The following is an 18,459-nucleotide window of genomic DNA, read 5'->3' as shown; positions in this document are numbered from 1 at the left end:
GACAGAGTTAGAAGCTTTAAGACTGAGAACAGAGTGTGCAGCAGCTGCACCTGCTACCTAGGCAACAGCAGGAGAGTGGGGAGGTCACATGGTGTACTGTGTTTCGAAACCAGCTTCAACCGATTCGAACTAGAGAGACACCAACGAAACCTGCTTGCCTTGAAGGAAGAGAATGCTCTCAGCAGAAATTCTACAGTGAGCCACAAGCTGTGTTAATTGCCTAAGGAGAAAATAAACCCTTTTGAAGAGAACATTTGTATTGCTAGAGGTAGCAAAATTCCTTTTCTTTACTTCTAATCTAAGAAGTCTTTGCTTCAAGATTGACTCTCTCTTGACTGATTGTGTTATCTGGAATTCACATTAAAGTTTCGACTGAGAGACTACCAATTTTAAAATTCAAATATAGAGCTGTCATTATACTCCATGTTGAAAGAACTGTGTGAAGCCTGCTGCAACCGAAGTGCTTTGAAAGCCTATCAAGTAAAGACTGTCATCAAATCTGCCTGGAGACTTCGAGTGGCATCTGATTTTTTTTACACTAGAATACCTCACCCATCAGGAATGTAACCCACAAAGACTTACAACCCAGTTATTTTTATATCCTTAAGAAACAGCTAATTTTTAAAACATTTTTTATAAAACCAGTTAACAGTTAGATTTTGAATGTATGTGTGTGAATGGGGGAGTTAGGATAAATAAGAAGTTATAAGATCTTTAGACATAAATAAATAGTTAATTTGTTGTTGTTTAAAGATACCTGGTTTAGTGTATTTTCCTATTATGGGGGTTACTAATGTGTTTAATTTGGCTGTTTTCCAGTTAGGTGGGAAAACTTTAATAATATGCTGCGACCTTTGGAGTGATGGGACTGAATTGACAGTGTATTGCTCCCGCTTCGGTTGTAACAGCGTGTGAGTGTGTGTCTCCGTGTGTGTGTTGGGGGTGTGTGTGTCTTTGTCTGTGTATGTTTGTGTATGTTGGTGTATGTGTGTGTATCTGTGTGTGTGTTGGTGTGTGTGTCTGTGTGTGTGTGCTGGGGTGTGTGTGCCTATGTCTGTGTATGTTTGTGTGTGTTGGCATATGTGTGTGTGTTGGTGTATGTGTGTGTGTTGGTGTGTGTGTGTTGGTGTGTATGTCTGTATGTGTGTGTCTATGTCTGTGTATGTTTGTGTGTGTTGGTGTATGTGTGTGTGTCTGTGTGTGTGTTGGTGTGTGAGTGCTGGGGTGTGTGTGTCTATGTCTGTGTATGTTTGTGTGTGTTGGTGTATGTGTGTGTGTCTGTGTGTGTGTGTGTGTGTAAAATGCTCTTTCTTTTATTCTGCCATTTCCGACCAAGTTGCTTTAAGATAGTAACAGAACTGTTGCAGGTCAGATCGGTGCTAAAATGAGATGAGGCATCTAACTAGCATCTCTTGTAGTATTCTTCGTGTACCTAAAGACATGTTAGTGTGCTTTATAGGGCAGAGAAAAAAAGACTTTCAATACAGTGGGAAGTGACAAAGGTGTGGAATTTAGGGAGAGAAATACAGAGACATGGTGACAAAGAACGGCCACTGCCAGTCAAGCAAAGGGAGTGGAAAGTGTGGAATAACTGGTGAGGGAGGAACAGAGAGAACAATATTGTTGGAGAGTATCACTGATGAAGGCTTGAGCAAAGCCTTTGAGGGATTTGAAAGTGAGGATGAGGACCTTAAAATCAATTCGCTGTGACAGAGCGCGGCCTTTCAAGGATACGGCAGATGGTTGAAGATGTGATAGTGCTAAACTGAATGAGCTGTTGTTTGTAGAGGAGTGGGGATATAAAATGGCATTAGTTTTCATGTTTTCAATCAAGAATGATCTGGCATACCTTCAGTGCTAGGCATTAAATACAGAGAACAGTTAATAAAGCAGATGACTAGATTAACTTAGGTTTGCAGCATTGGTTATTTCCCAATATTTGCTAACTATTTCATTTAACCTCATTCTTCCTTCATACATAAAGCATCAGCTTTCTAAATTCATTCAGCTACGAAGGGTGAAAAGGCCTAATCTTTGGGTAAACTATCTCCAATAGACCAGCGCACAGTAAGAAAATTTATGGTACAGTCATACAATTGATTATGTTGACCCTGACACTATGCTTGTATATGTGAAAGTGAAAAGGTAGAAAAAGAACCTAATGCAAACTGTCACATTGCAGCCAACAAAGCACTTAAAGTTTTCAAATGATAAACCATTCCTCATTATAACAGGTAATTAGTATGCGGCAATGTTTATGTATTTGAAGATGGTGTAGACAGAGAAAAACTATTCCTTTGCGCGTGTGCAAAACTATTGACAAAAATTCTAGACGGTAGATGAGAATTTTTTTCCACTTAGCAAGTTATTGGGATCTGGAATGCTCCTACCTGAACAGATGGTGGAAGCTGATTCCATAAATAATTTGAAAAAGGGATTTGGTAGTTGAGGATGAGAAGCTTGCAGGAGGAAAGGCGAGGATATAGGAGGGAGCATGACTGCTCTTTCAAAGGGCAAGCACAGGCTCGATGGGCCCCATACCTTCCTTCTGTGCTGTAAGCTTCTATGATTCTATGATTCTCTTTAAAAGTAACAGATGCAAACATCCATATTATAAAATCCAACTCTTTAGGGGCTAAAGAAAGCAATGTGAAAATTGGATATTTGGTGCTTCTGTAGCTTGAATCATGGGAAACAGGGGTTCAGAGGTCATTCCCCTCCATGTTTACATGATTAAAACTGCCTCCAAAGGCAGAATAATAGACCTATAATCTGAAGTACCAAATAAAAGAGTACCTTTAACATTTCTGACACATTACCAATGAAATGTATAAAGATAGGCAAGGCTCGAACAAGACTCTCACTCACATTGTTTCACACAACTGCTTTGTTACTTATTTTGAGCACCAGCCTAGCTCAGTCAGTAGTCCTTTCCCCTGTTTGTCAGAAGGTTGTGTGTCTTCAAGCCCCACTCCAGGACTTGCGCACATAATGGGCTTAATTTTGCGAAGCCGTTGCAGGTCCCGGTGGCGGACACAGAAGGGAGCACCGTTCCCACTAGTCACATAGGCAGCCGGTTCACACAATCACATGGTAGGGGCAGGATCCGAGATGCCGGCATCAGATGTCTCTGGAGCAGGTGCTGGTGCTATATTTAAAGCCCTGCCATCCCTGCTTGCATTGCTGCCTTGGTCTGATTTGCTGCTTGCTGTTCACTACTGAGACTGGTGTTGCAGTGACTCTGGACCTCCCCCCACCCACCCCCCACCCCAAAAGACGGACCCCACATGGCAGAGACAAGGCACAGGGTGGCTCCACATTTAGCGATGCCTCCTTCCAGATTCTCCTCCAGGCTGCAAGGGAAAGGCGGGAGGTCCTCTTCCCCAGCGATGGGAAGAACAGGTCCTTCCGCCTGACCAAGCAAGCCTGGATGGAGATCACAGAGGAGGTCAGCAGCCATGGGGTCACCCCCCCGAACAGGGGTCCAGTTCTGCAAGAGGGCCAACGACCTCCTTCGTTCTGCTAAGGTGACTCCTCCCACCTCTCTCCTTTTTAGGGATTGCATGTAGCTACGCAGGAGGAAGTGGGCCATGGGGAGGGAGGCACCACAAAGGACTGGAAAAGGGGGTTTAGCATCACCTCAGCCTGACAGATGCATGGCTGCATCTCGGCCACAGGCCACATTCTTTCACAACTCATCACCATTAACTACCCTGAGAACGGCTGGGACCATGGATTATATAGAAAACCACAGGAGGGGACAAGGGGCTGATGGTAGCAGGAGTGACATGTAGATCACGTATGATAATCTCCCTCTTTCCAATTGCAGGACAAGAGGGCCCAAAACAGCAGGAAGACTTTGCAGACTGGCGGAGGTATCCCGGATCTTTGGCCTCTCTCCACAGCAAAGGAGGAGTCATTAGAATTGGCAGGGACCCAGGGCAGCTGCTCCATATCTGATGGAGAGACTGGAGTCTCCATACAAGAAAGTGAAGAGTGGCTCCAATCTATAGAGTTCACTTCTGCAGACACACATCACGTACGGTTGGCATGCTGAGAACTGCACAACCTAACTCACACATGTTTGTGTTCTCTTGTGCAGGTTGGCGTCTGCAGGAGACTCAACCTCTGAGAAGGAACCATGACTCTCCTGCACCTTCCAGTAGCGCAGATATTTTCACCTCGGTGGGTTTCCACTCAGCTGTAGAATCAGGGATACAAGTTGGTGAGAGCACTGCTCACGCACCCGAGCAGCTGGCTGAGGCTGAGACAGTTGAGGCATCTGATAGTCAGAGGACTGTGGGCAGCCAGGCCCATGCTGAGGCCCAGACTCATGACGAGCGTCTAATGTCGACAGCACAAGTCATGCTGGAGTTGCAGAGAGGGGTAAGACAACATCTGACAGAGATCCCAGAGGCAATGCACAGCCATGAGCAGACAATGGAGGAGTCCATCCATGTCATGAGTGCTGCTATGTCTTAGGCATGTGAGCACTTGGCTTCATCCATCAAGAGGTTGGCAACCCTCATGGAGAGCCAGATCTCACAGATACGCACAGACCCCTGCATACCATCGCCTTGGCCATGAGCTCAATGCAGCAGTTGCAAGGTGTGAGAAGGACAAGGCGCCTGGAGTCTTCTCCAGCTCCTTGCCCTTCTCTGGTCAGCAGGGAAGTTCAAATGAGCCTTGAAAGGAGGAGGAGAGGCTGGCCTCCACTGCTGGGGGCTCCCCTGAGGGTGCTCCTAGTGTGGACACCAGCTCCTCAGCCCCTCCGCCAGTGAGTACATCTTCAGCAGCCATGATGCCTGAGGAGAGTCCTGCATCATTGCTGGACACCCTCAGGCAGCCGGGGCCTTCCAAGCCTCAGGCAGCCAGAGGATGCCCGCTGGAGTTATCACAGGCCAAGGGGCAGCCTGATCAGCAGTCTGCCCTTAGCCCAGCTGCTGTTGCTGGGTTCACACCTTCTAGAAGCAGTCGTAAATATATAAAGAAATGTATAGACAAAGGAGACACTTGGGGTTCATGGGTGTTTGAAATTTAATGTGTGCTGCATCATATAAAGTTCTTTTGTTCTAGCAATTAATGTTCATTGTTTAAAAATGATTATTCTATCATGCATTAATTGTGAGCTGCTGTCTTCCCCTCCCCCTTAGTGGATACCAATGTAGGCACAGCCCTCATTTGAATAGGATCTCCCATGGTCCACAGCGTGTGGTTCAGTTGTGTGCTAGACACGGAACACAAATAGAAAGGAGGCGGCAGACTGAATGAGGTGAGTCTTTATTGATTTCACTGTGAGTGGCCATCATGATGGCTGGAAGTGGGTATGAGACGTCTCTTTCCTGTGCCTGGCTTCCGGTGCAAGGGCTTCAATATCCAGTGCTGCCTGCTCATCTCCCTTCTCTGCATCCTCCTCATCAGTGGAGGAGTGCCATTCAGTCATGTCCTTGTCATTCAAAACCTACCCGCTCTACACTCCTAGATTGTGCAGAGCACAGCAGACCACAATGATCGAGACCCTCGCTGGGGCAAACTGCAAGGCTCCACCAGATCGATCCAGGCAACGGAATCTCATCTTCAGCAGCCCAATGGCCTGCTCGATGGTCGCTCGGGCGGAGCTGTGGCAAGTGTTGTACCTCTCCTCTGTTGCAGTACAAGGGTTCCTCACAGGCATTGATAGCCAAGTCTTCAATGTAGGCTGACAGTTCAGTCAGTTCAGTGCAATACTGACTGAGGTGCTGCATCATTGCTCATGAGATGTTAAAGTGAGGCCCTGTTCAGGTGGATTTTGAAAGGCAGGGAGTTCTCCCAGTATTCTGGCCAACATTCTTCCCTCAACCACCATCACCAGCTCTCTGGAGTAAAGAATTCCAAAGATTTACAACTCTCCGAGTGAAGAAATTTCTCCTCAATGGAGCTAAACTGGGCATTCATCTAATTGCTATTTGTGGGATTTTGCTGTCTGCGTAAGGCCTACATGTGCACCAGTGGCTGCATTTCAAAGTAACTTGATGTATGTGAAGGGCTTTGAAATGTTTACAAACATTTGAAAACTATAACATTCTTAGAGGACTTGTGAGGCGAGATGCTGAGAGGCTGTTGCCCCTGGCTGGAGAGTTTAGAACTAGGGGGCACAGTCACAGGATAAGGAGTCAGCCAGGTAGGACTGGGATGAGGAGAAATTTCTTCACTCGGAGAGTTTTAAATCTTTGGAATTCTTTACTCCAGAGAGCTGTGGATGCTCAGTTGTTGAGAATAATCAAGACTGAGGTCGTTAGATTTTTGGGAACTAAGGGAGTTAAGGGACATGGCGAGCGGGCGGGAAAGTGGAGATGATGTCAAAGATCAGCTATGATTTTATTGTGTGACGGATCAGCCTTGAGGGACTGTATGCTCTTATGTCCTTAGATGTGGAACTTTCACCTTTGGTGGACACATAAAGTGAGCAATCTCGAATTGGATTAGACACACGCTACCTGCCCTGCTGGTTTTCCGTCAGAGTCAGTGGATGAGAAACCCGGGTGCTGTGTATAATGGACAGTTGATCTGATGTCAGCTGCTTTATGGCCTTCCTGAAGTTCAAAGCTCCAGCCACAAATCTAAACATCTTCCTTCTTTTCAGGTTGCAGATTAAAAATGTTATCTGTGAATATTTGATGACTGATCTAAAATTGCTCAGCTAACTAACCAGTCACAGTAAAAACAAACTTCAGCAGATGTCTCATTAGTATAGATGCATTAAACTGCCAGTTGCTGCCTCTATACTCCTCTCAAACCGGTCACTTAGAAGAATATTCACTCAGTGAGCAGACGGGTGTAATGAGGGAACTGGCTGACAGCCACCCCATGACAATTGAATGGCCCAGGGTTTACCTGAAGGCCCTCTACCGGGCTAGCTGGTGTTGAGCAGATTTCAGGAGGGTGTCGTGGGTGGAAAGGAGGGGCGGAGAACCTTGTGCTGCAGAGGTCCAAACATTCCCTATGGAGCCCAAGAATCATTCATGCTCTACCTTTCCCCACAACGATAAGATTTATACTTGCCTGTTGGAGCTTTTGCTTCTGCTCTGGCAGGTGTTACTAGTACAATAGGACCTGATTTGTATCTATTGATGAGGTATCTGTCTTAGTCAGGGGAAATGCCTCCACCACTGGATGTTAACACAGTTGTGAGGCAGTACTGCAGGTCTTTAACCCATTCTCCTCGGCTTCCGCTAGGTGTCGGAGGTTAAAGTCGTCCTGAGGAATCATTATTGGGTGAGGTGTTAGAAGGTTGCCAATGCCTGTAGAACAAGAGTTAGTTAGCTTGGCCTGTATTTTCGTTCCGGGGTCGGGACCTTTTTCAGGTCCCAACCGGTTGAGGTGGCTAACCACCTCTGGAGCAATCTCTTCCTCCTCCTCTTCCTCCTCCCAGAGTCCTCCTCTGAGCTCTTAATCCAGCTCTAGGTCTCTTTGTATTGTCTGTTGTACAGGGCGCAGCAGACGACCATGATATGAAACACCCTGACTGGCTCAAACTGGAGGGCACCACCTGAGCGGTCAAGGCAACTGAAGCACATTTTCAAGACACCAATTGTCTGCTTAATGCAGGTCTGTGTTAGGAGATGGCTCCAGCTGTAGCGTCTCTTTCCATCCATGTGAATAGGCATCAGGAGCCATCTCTTTAGGGGAAAACCCTCATCTCTCAGCAACCAGCCATGGAGATTGAATGTGGGCCTGAAGAGGTGCAGCACCTGGACTCTCGCAGGATAAAGGAGTCATGACAGCTGCCCAGGAACTGGGAGCACACCTAGATTCACTTCCTGTGGTCACAGACCAGCTGGACATTCAATGAGTGGTAGCCCTTTCTGCTCAGGAATCTGACTGGCTGTTCTGTCAGTGCCTTGATGGCTATATGGGTGCAATCGATGACCCCCCCCGGACCTGAGGAAATCCAATTGATGGTGGCAAACTTCAATGCCCTTTGTGTCTGCGCTGGCCCATCTGTGTCAAAGTGGGTTTCCTGCTCTCCCGTCCCCCGCCCCAGTCCCTTTGAAGATCGCTTCGTGTTTTGCAGGCGGCCGGACCCAGTGCTGCCCTCAGGGAATGTGATTTTCAAGTCACACATGTACCTCCTCCCTCCCCCACCAGCATTTCAAAATTCAGGCCCCTGAGTCAATGTCTTCAAACAGTGTTAGCACACTGTAACAAAGAACACACTGTCGTAGCTGGAAACCATGCTCTCAGTTTCTCGACAGTGTAAATCCATTTTAATTAAAATAATTAATGCTAATTCCTCCTTCCAGAGATTGAGCAATCAGACAAAAGAGTATTCTGCAGTATTATAATTACGTGGTGCCTTCAAAATCCCGCAAGTCAGGAGATTAATAAAATATGTTTCTAATGTCCAGATGTAATACTGATTGATAATAGTGGGATGGTGTAATAGCACCATAGATGTTCCAGAATTAATGAAGCCTCCTGAGTCTCATTAGAAACCATGTAGGGAGCAGAGTTTAGGGTTCACTATTAAAGTACCTCCGACAACAACGGTATCATAACAGGATAATTGAGGTGGCACACTTTCCATTAAACAACCATTTCCTAAATCCAGGGAAAAAGTTCCACCAGTCACCTGTCTAAGGCAAAATAAACTGAAATCTGTAACACTACTAAGAAAAAAACAAGCAGGACGGTCAGGTAGTGCCAAGCGAGAGAGGATCCAGTATCCAAAGAGGCCATTTAAGGTAAGTTTTGATACTTTCCTTGTGAGGCCAGGAGAAACAGGAACACTCCTCTAGGCTTCAAAGGAAAGGTAAGGCCTCCCATTCCTGCGGTAGCATAGTGGTTATGTTACTGGACTAGTAATCCAGAGACATGAGTTCTAAATCCCACCCTGGCCGCTGGGGACTTTAAACTCAATATCTTATATATGGAGTAAAAAGCTTTTATCAGTAAAAGTGACCATGAAACTATCAGATTGTTGTAAAAATCCATCTGGTTCACGAACGTTCTTTAGGAAAGGATGTTGGCCATCCTTACTTTGTCTGACCTATATGTGACTCCACGCCCACACCAACGTGATTGACTCTTAACTGCTCTCTGAAATAGTGTAGCAAGCCACTCAGCTGAATTCAAGAAGGTGGCTCACCACCACCTTCTCAAGGGCAATTAGATATGGCACTGCCAGTGATGCCCACATCCTATGAACGAATATAAAAAAAAATTATGAATGAAGGTGATCTTTAGCCCCATCTGTACCACTGGCAGAATTCAAGCAGCCAATGATACTAAATCTTGTATGAAACATTTTATTTTTTCACAGTGCTAACATTCTAGTGTGGATAGAGACCAAATGAACTGTCATATATGCAGCACAGGGTGGCATACCTTGACTCCAATAGATGCAGTGCAGCTTTAAGACGCTTACTGTTCTGATCAAGTCCCTTTGTGCCTGAGCAGTGAAAAAGACATTGAGGACAGCAAGTAGCTTGCTATTCCACTTTGCTAGAGAAAGACAGCAGCAATGACAGGAAACAAAAGAAGCTCATGTTAAGAAAGAGGAACAGATAATATTGGGGCCTCCTTTGCTTTATTTGAGACACAGGTCAAGCCTGTCTGCGCCAACGACAGTATGAGGAATACCCTGCCATTACTATAAGCACTGGGACAGTGATAAATAAGACTGTGCTTAGACTTCTTGCCCACAACAAATTTTGCAATCACATAGGTTAACGTGGAGTAAATCTCTGCACCCAGTGACAGTGGGCTCTGACATTAGTGCTTTGGGGCTACTGATCACATTATCAACCACAATTTATTTTCCTAAGTTAGATGGTCCTGGTAGAGGGGATGGGTGGTAGGTTTCGTTAACCTTACAAAGTCTTTGTGCTGTGCATAGATCTTTGAAGGTGGCAAAACATATGGAGAGAGTGGTTAGTAAAGCATGTGGGATCTTGGGCTTCATAAATAGAGGCATTGAGTACAATAACAGGGAAGTTATGCTGAACCTTTATAAAGCTCTGGTTAGGCCCCAACTGGAGTATTGTGTCCAGTTCTGGTCACCACACTTTAGGAAGGATGCGAGGGTCTTTGAGAGGGTGTCGGGGAGATTTACCAGAATGGTTCCAGGGATGGAGGATTTTAGTTACAAGGTTAGATTGGAAAAGCTGGGTTTGTTCTCTTTAGAACAAAGATGGTTGAGGGGAGATTTAATAGAAATGTACAAGATTATGACAGGCTTAGATAAGTTAGACAAGGAAAAACTGCTCCCATTAACAAATAATCCAAGGACTAGGGGACACAGATTGAAAATTTTTGGCAAAAGATGCAGGGGGAATATGAGGAAGCACTTTTTTACGCAGTGGGTGGTAATGACCTGGAACTCACTGCCCACAAGAGTGGTGGAAGTGGAGACGATCAATGACTTCAAGAGGAAGTTGGCTGGCCACCTGAAAGTAATAGACATTCAGGGCTATGGGGATCGAGCTGAGGAGTGGGACTGACAGCACAGTTCCGTGGAGGGCCTGCATGGACTCTATGGACCAAATGGCCTCCTTCTGTGTCGTAAATGACTCTCTGACTCTAAGGGGGAACTGGTAGATGTGGTACATTTAGATTTTCAGAAAGCTTTTGATAAGGTCCCACACAAGAGGTTGGTAAACAAAATTAGAGCACATGGGATTGGAGGGAATATACTGGCATGGATTGAAAACTGGTTAACAGACAGAAAACAGAGAGTCGGGATAAATGAGTCATTTTCAGGTTGGCAGGCTGTGACTAGTGGGGTACCACAAGGATTAGTGCTTGGGCCCCAGCCATTCACAATCTATATCAATGATTTGGATGTGGGGATTAAATGTAATATTTCCAAGTTTGCAGATGACACAAAACTAGGTGGAAGTGAGAGTTGTGAGGAGGATGCAAAGATGCTTCCAGGGGACTTGGAGAGGTTAAGCGAGTGGGCAAAAATTTGGCCGATGGAATACAATGTGGAGAAATGTTAGGTTATCCACTTTGGTAGGAAAAACAGAAATACCAAGTATTTCTTAAATGGTGAGAGACTGGGAAGTGTTAAATTCAAAGAGACTTGGGTGTCCTTGTTCATACGTCACAGAAAACTAACATGCAGGTACAGCAAGCAGTTAAAAAGGCAAATTACAAGAGGATTTGACTCTAGGAGTAAAGATGTCTTACTGCATTTCTATAGAGCCTTTGTGAGACTGCACCCGGAGTATTGTGTATTGTGTGCAGTTTTGGTCTCCTTACTTGAGGAAAGACATACTTGCCGTAGAAGGAGTGCAACGAAGGTTCACCAAACTGGGATGGAGGGATTGTCCTATGAGGAAAGATTAAATAGACTGCGCCTTTATTCTCTGGAGTTTAGAAGAATGAAAGGTGAATTTCAAACATACAAAATTATTACAGGGTTCGACAGGGTGGATGCAGGAAGGATGTTCCCCCTGGCTGGGGAGTCTAGAACAGGGGACACAGTCTCAGAATAAGGGGTAGGCCATTTAAGACTGAGATGAGGAGGAATTGCTTCACTCAGAGGGTGGTGAATCTTTGGAATTCTCTGCCCTAGAGGACTGTGGAGACTCAGTCATTGAGTGTGTTCAAAACAGATCGATAGATTTCTACATATTAAAAACATCAACAGGATAGTGCCAGAAAATAGTGTTGAAGTAGAAGATCAGCCACGATCTCATTGAATGGCAGAGCGGGCTCGAAGGGCTGAATGGCCTACTCCGGCTTCTATTTCTTATGTTCTTAACTGGGGATGGCCAGAAAGTTCTTACAGATGTAAGCTTTGTATATAAGCTCTGTAATCTCCTCTGGCCTTACAAATCTCCGAGATCTTTGGGCTCCTCCAATTCTGGCTCTTGTGCAACCCCGATTTTAATCACTCCACTATTGTTGGCCTTACCTTCAGCTGTCGGGGCCCTAAACTCTGAATTCCCTCCCTAAGCCTCTCCACCTCTCTACCTTTCTTTCAAGGCACTCCTTAAAACCTACCTCTTTGACCAAGCTTTTGGTCATGAACCCCAATATCTCCATTTGTTCCTCAGTGTCAAATTATGCTTGATAATGCTCCTGTGAAGTGTCTTGGGACATTTTACTATGTTAAAGGTGCTATATAAATGCAAGTTGTTGTTGTTTACCCAGAGACAAGAGTGTACCAGCGAAGCTGTGCCTGAAACAAAGATGTGTTGGTTTGTGTTTGATCAAGGCTAGTCTGATCTATGGGCAAAGTTTGATTTGTTACTTATATGTGCATGGAACCTGTCATTTTTCACTTCCACAGATGATTTAATCACATCCTTTATGCACTGAAGTCAACCCTTCAGACTGACCCAATCAGAAGCAACCTGGATATCTAGATGCTTCTAAAACTGGGCTGTATGTAGAAGGAATGGGTAATATATAATTAATGATGAAATTCACATTTGTATCTCATGAACCATTAACCACCTCAGGTATTAGCAGTGTCGACCTCATACTCAATTCTACCATAAACAAATGATGAAGAGCGGGGGTTTTATCTCTGGTGTCGGCCAATATTTAGCTTTCAATCAATATCACTAAAACAGATTATTTGGTCATTAAATGTTGCTGTTTGTGGGATCTTGCTGTGCACATATTGGTTGCTGTGTTTCCTCCATTACAACAGTGACTACACTTCAAAAGTACCTAATTGCCTGTAAAGTGCTTTGGGATATCCTGAGGTTGTGAAAGGTGCTATATAAATGCAAGTCTTTCCTTTTTCTTTTTACCACAGGAATTGATTTGAGCAGGAACAAACCTTGCTTACAATTCACATTGTGCAAAGTTTAACATCTCATGTGAAGGACTGTACCTCTGGCCATGTAGCACTTCCTCAGTGCTGCACTGACAGCTAATCCAGGGGTACAATTTCCGTTACTGGGCTGCAAGAAACATGTAGTGTAAAACTGCACACCATCCTCCTGTAACTTTCCGTCCATTATTTTTACTCATGGACTGGGGTCACACAATATCGACTGGCAGCACAGAAGTACAAACTTTACGCCCTCGTTTCTTTTTTAATATGTTCAAATCTTAAATTAAGAAAATGAAAGAGCAAACATGCATTGATACAGCACCTTTCATGATCTCAGGATCTTCCAAAGTGCTTTAAGCCAATGAAGTACCTTTGAAGTGCAGCCACTGTTGTAATGGAGGAAATGCGGCAGCCAATTTGCACACAGTAGGGGCTTAGAATCCATCATCTTGTGACTCACCTCACTCCTCCCTAACCTTCGCCAGCCCTACAATCCTCCAAAATTTCTGCACTCCTCCAGTTCTGGACTCTGAGTGTTCCTAAATTGAATTGCTCCACCATTGGACAAATGTGGATTAATTAAGGAAAGCCAACAAGGATTTGTTAAAGACAAATCATGTTTAACTAATTTGATTGAGTTTTGTAATGAGGTAACATAGAGGGTTGATGAGGGTAACGTGGTTGATGTGGTGTTCATGGACTTTGAAAAGGCGTTTGATAAAGTGCTACATTACAGTCTTGTCAGCAAAGTTAAAGCCCAATGGAATAGAAAGGATATTGGTAGCATGGATACAAAATTGGCTGAGTTACAGGAAACTGAGAGTAATTGTGAACAGAATTTGTTTTGGACTGGAGGAAGGTATATTGTGGGGTTCCCCAGGGGTCGGTGTTTTCTTGATATACATTGATGACCTAGACTTGGGAGCACAGGTACAATTTCAAAATTTATGGATGACACAAAACTTGGAAGTATTGTGAACTGTAAGGAGGATAGTGATAAACTTCAAGAACTTCTCTGAACGCAGAGAAGTGTGAAGTGATACATTTTAGGAAGAACAAGGAGGGGCAATATAAATTAAAGGATACAATTCTAAAAGGAGTGCAGGAGCAGAGGAACCTGGGGGTATATGTGCACAAATCATTGAAGGTGGCAGAGCAGGTTGAGAAAGCAGTTAATAAAGCGTATGGGATCCTGGGCTTTATAAATAGAGGCATTGAGAACAAAAACAAGGAAGTTATGATAAACACTTGTTCGGCCTCAACTGGAGTATTGTGTCCAGTTCTGGGCACCACACGTTAGGAAGGATGTGAAGGCATTAGAGAGGGTGCAGAAAAGATTTGTGAGAATGGTTCCAGAGATGAGGAACTTCAGTTACATGAATAGATTGGAGAAGCGGGGACTGTTCTCCTTGGGGAAGAGAAGATTAAGAGGAGATTTGATCGAGGTGTTCAAAATCATGAGGGGTCTGGATAGAGTAGATAGGGAGAAACTATTCCCATTGGCTGAAGGATCCAAAACCAGAGGACACTGATTTAAGGTGATTTGACAAAAGAAGCAACAGCGACACAAGGAAAAACCATTTGATGCAGCAAGTGTTTAGTATCTGTGTGGTGGAGGCAGATTCAACCGAGGCCTTCAAAAGCGAATTGGATAATTATCTGAAGAGAAGAAACTTTACAGGACTACGGGAAAAGGGTGGGGGAGTGCGACTAGGTGAATTGTTCTTGGAGAGAGCCAGCACAGACAAGATGAGTCAAATGGCTTCCTTCTGTACTATGACCATTCTATGATTCTATGCTTCATTGGAGGCTGTGCCTTCAGCTGTATAGAGACTAAGCTCTGGAATTCCCTCCGCTCTGCCTCTCTACCTCATTTTCCTCCTTTTAAGATGCTCCTTAAAACCTACTTCTTTGACCAAGCCTTTGGTCATCTGTCCTAATATCTCCTTATATGGCTTGGTGTCAAATTTGTGTGATAACGCTCCTGTGAAGTGCTTTGAGATGTTTTATTATATTAAAGGCGCTATGTAAATATAGGTTATTGCAGCTGACTGAGAGGCAAAGGTGTAGCAGCTGAGACGTGCCTGAAACAAAGACCATTTAATAACTCCTTAGTAATGTTTCCATAGATTTTGAGGTTGCATTTTGTTTGGACAGTTGATTGAAAGATCTTAAGCATGGCCAGGGCTAAATGAGATAGTCCCCGAAATTGGGCGTGGAGATCGCAACATGCAAGTTACCCTGCCCGCTCAAAGTAATGCAGGCAGCATGCAAACTTTATGCTGCTCGCTATTTGTAATGATTGTGACGTGCTACCCACGCTAAACGCACTGCTGAGTGGCTGCATGTCTCAGGAAGGGGGTCCAAGCTCATGCAAGTCTTGGACCACTTAAAGCCAGCCTGCACCTCTTAAAGGCAGGGTGCACTCTGGCTGCAACAGGGGCTGGAACTGCTTGAAGAGGAGTGGAAGACCTGGAAGAAACAACAGAAATGGCGCAATAGGCCTGCAAGTGTGCTCCAAGGTTCTCGAATGCTGCAGTGGGGACCTTGGTACAGGAGGTTTTCAGGAGGGGAGAAAGTCTTTTCCATACAAGTGCTGAGAAGGCAGTGGGAGCAAGTGCTCATGGTGGTCAATGCCAGCAGTCTAGCCCCGAGCACCTGGATGCAGTGTTGGAAGAAACTTAATGACCCCACACGATCAGTTAAAGTCAGTGAATGCTTCCTCACATGTTGTATCCTAACAGATTCACCACTCGTTCCACACACTGCTACTGGCTTAGGTACAGTTAATAGGAATGTTCCCTGAAGACCAGAGGTGGGTATTGCCCCCTGCTATAAACACTTCTCCTGCTGCTCCTCCTCCCTCTACAAGCAGCTTGTCTTCTTTACTGCCTTTGTTCCATTTCCCTCTAACGCTGCAGCCCAAGGGGGACTGCAACTATACTTCCCATTACTGCAAGTGATGTACTCAGAGGCCTTGAAGTAACAACCAATGCCTTCCCAATGTGCAGCACCACTCCTTGCAGACTTTATGAACTTTTATGAACTCCTCCAAACACCCAGTACTTCCACAAACTCAGCAAGAGCCAGTAGAAAGTAATAAAAGTAAGTAACCTGCAAGTTGGATGATGATATCTTTAAATAGCACTGCTGAGGGGGTCAGCTGAACGCATATTCAACTCAGTGTATTTAAAAGGGGGCCCTAACTAGAGCAGGATGTTTGAAAATGGCAGGGCGAACATCCAATCAATGTTAGACACTAAGTGACAAATTGATCTGCCGAATCTGTAGACATCCAGCGCGCGCACGTAACGCCTGCACTAATGCCCTCAACAAAATGATATTTGGCGCCAGTCATGCTGGAAGTTGGCGGGCGCAACGCAGTCACCAGTTTTTTCTAAACTGACACTCATAGTGCCAAAACTACTGGCACTACGGAGCCAAATTTTGTGACCTGGTTCATTTTTCAAAGCACCTGACAGGACCTAGACGCTCTCTTGGCACTATGGGTAAAGTCTCACCCTAAATGGGAGAAGAATTTTGCTTTGAGGATCTTGTGGGCCTTGCACATTTCAAGCAGGGTTTATCGTCGCAGACACTCTTCCTCTGCACCTTTTCTTTTGGGGCTACCACCACCCCATGTTTCCATGTGCGAGCTTCCTTGCATGTATTTCACAGAGTGGTAATAACCAATGTGGAAGCAATCAGAAAACTACAAGGAACATTTACTCATGGCCTGATCTCATTTGCTTCCCATGAAAAAGAGAATAAAGATAGCATTAGGAATTAGAAGACACAAGTAGAATCTAGCATGCTACTTAGACTTGGCAAACAAAAGGAGTGTTACAGCTACGTGAGCTGTGTTAATAATATAATTATTTCTGTTTTCAACTTTTTTGATATCAACGTACTAATAACAAAGAATTAATGATGTGTGGAAGCAGTGTTTGAGGCATAGATGATGTATCACTCTCGCAAATTACTATTGTTGTTCATGCATCATGGATTTTGTAGCCTTCAGGCAAAAATTAGATATTAGACAACAGAACTGGTGTTCAAAATGCTGACTATACATTTGCAATGGAAATAAGTACAAAGCTTTGTTGGGACAACAAATAGCTGTGAGAGGCTGCAGCTCGGAGTGTGTAAAGATTTAATTTCACTCAAATAAAAGGTCGTAGAATGATAACAGGTTCTGGGAGATTTTTCACCTTTGCCACAGTTGAGATTGGAATGGTTATTGGAAGGTTTTAGACTGCTTCAAATGGAAGTGGGCTGTTGCACACAATTTTGCAAGGTCAGCTCATTAGCATGAGAAATGGCAGATGGAGTTTAATCCAGACAAATGTGAGGTAATGCATTTTGGAAGGACTAATGCAGGTACAGTAAATGGCAGAACCTTTAGGAGTATAGACAGGCAGAGAGATCTGGGCGTACAGGTCCACAAGTCACTGAAAGTGGCAACGCAGGTGGATAAGGTAGTCAAGAAGGCATACGGCATGCTTGCCTTCATCGGTTGGGGCATAGAGTATAAAAATTGGCAAGTCATGTTGCAGCTGTACAGAACCTTAGTTAGGCCACACTTAGAATACTGCGTGCAATTCTGGTCGCCACACTACCAGAAGGATGTGGAGGCTTTGGAGAGGGTACAGAGGAGGTTTACCAGGATGTTGCCTGGTCTGGAGGGCATTAGCTATGAGGAGAGGTTGGAAAAACTCGGATTGTTTTCACTGGAACGACGGAGGTGGAGGGGCGACATGATAGAGGTTTACAAAGTTATGAGTGGCATGGACAGAGTGGATAGTCAGAAGCTTTTTCCCAGGGTAGAAGAGTCAGTTACTAGGGGACATAGGTTTAAGGTGCGAGGGGCAAAGTTTAGAGGGGATGTGCGAGGCAAGTTTTTTTACACAGAGGGTGGTGAGTGCCTGGAACTTGCTGCCGGGGGAGGTGGTGGAAGCAGATACGATAGCGACGTTTAAGAGACATCTTGACAAATACATGAATAGGAAGGGAATAGAGGGATATGGGCCCCGGAAGTGCAGAAGGTTTTAGTTTAGGCAGGCATCAAGATCGGCGCAGGCTTGGAGGGCCGAATGGCCTGTTCCTGTGCTGTACTGTTCTTTGTTCTTTTTGTTCATAATTTCAGGTGCAGATTCAGACAGGAAAACAGAGTGAAATTGAAAGTCAAGCAGATAAGAACAATTAAAGGAGTGTATCACAATAGGTGGCAAAAAAATCAGAAGATATTTGCAGAGTTTCAAACATCATCTCAACCAATTATTAGCCGTTGCCAGGGCTGGGACTGAGAGGAGATGCTAAATTTAAAGCGCAGGGAACTTTAGGTGCGACCATAAATCTGTAGGCAAGTGACAGAGCAGCCCAGCACCTGAACCTTATATTGTGCATCCTGCATGAAGATTATCCTCTGTACCACTCCATAGCCAGGTCCCCATAAACAGAAAAGACTTGCATTTCTATTGCGGCTTTCATGACCTCAGGACATCCCAAAGGGCTTTACAGCCAATGAAGTACAATGGAAGTGTAGCCACTGTAGTCATGTAGGTATCTTAACATAGATCAGCATTGAACATGTCTGGAAGGAAGTTCAGTCAAGTATCAGGTCACAACTGATCGTGTGGTTCCCATACTGCATGGTTATGTCAATAGCCAGCTGGAAGGTCGTA

This window comes from Heterodontus francisci, chromosome 31, assembly GCF_036365525.1.
Source record: "Heterodontus francisci isolate sHetFra1 chromosome 31, sHetFra1.hap1, whole genome shotgun sequence".
NCBI classification, from domain to species: domain Eukaryota; kingdom Metazoa; phylum Chordata; class Chondrichthyes; order Heterodontiformes; family Heterodontidae; genus Heterodontus; species Heterodontus francisci.
Note: the sequence above shows the minus strand (reverse complement) of the source record.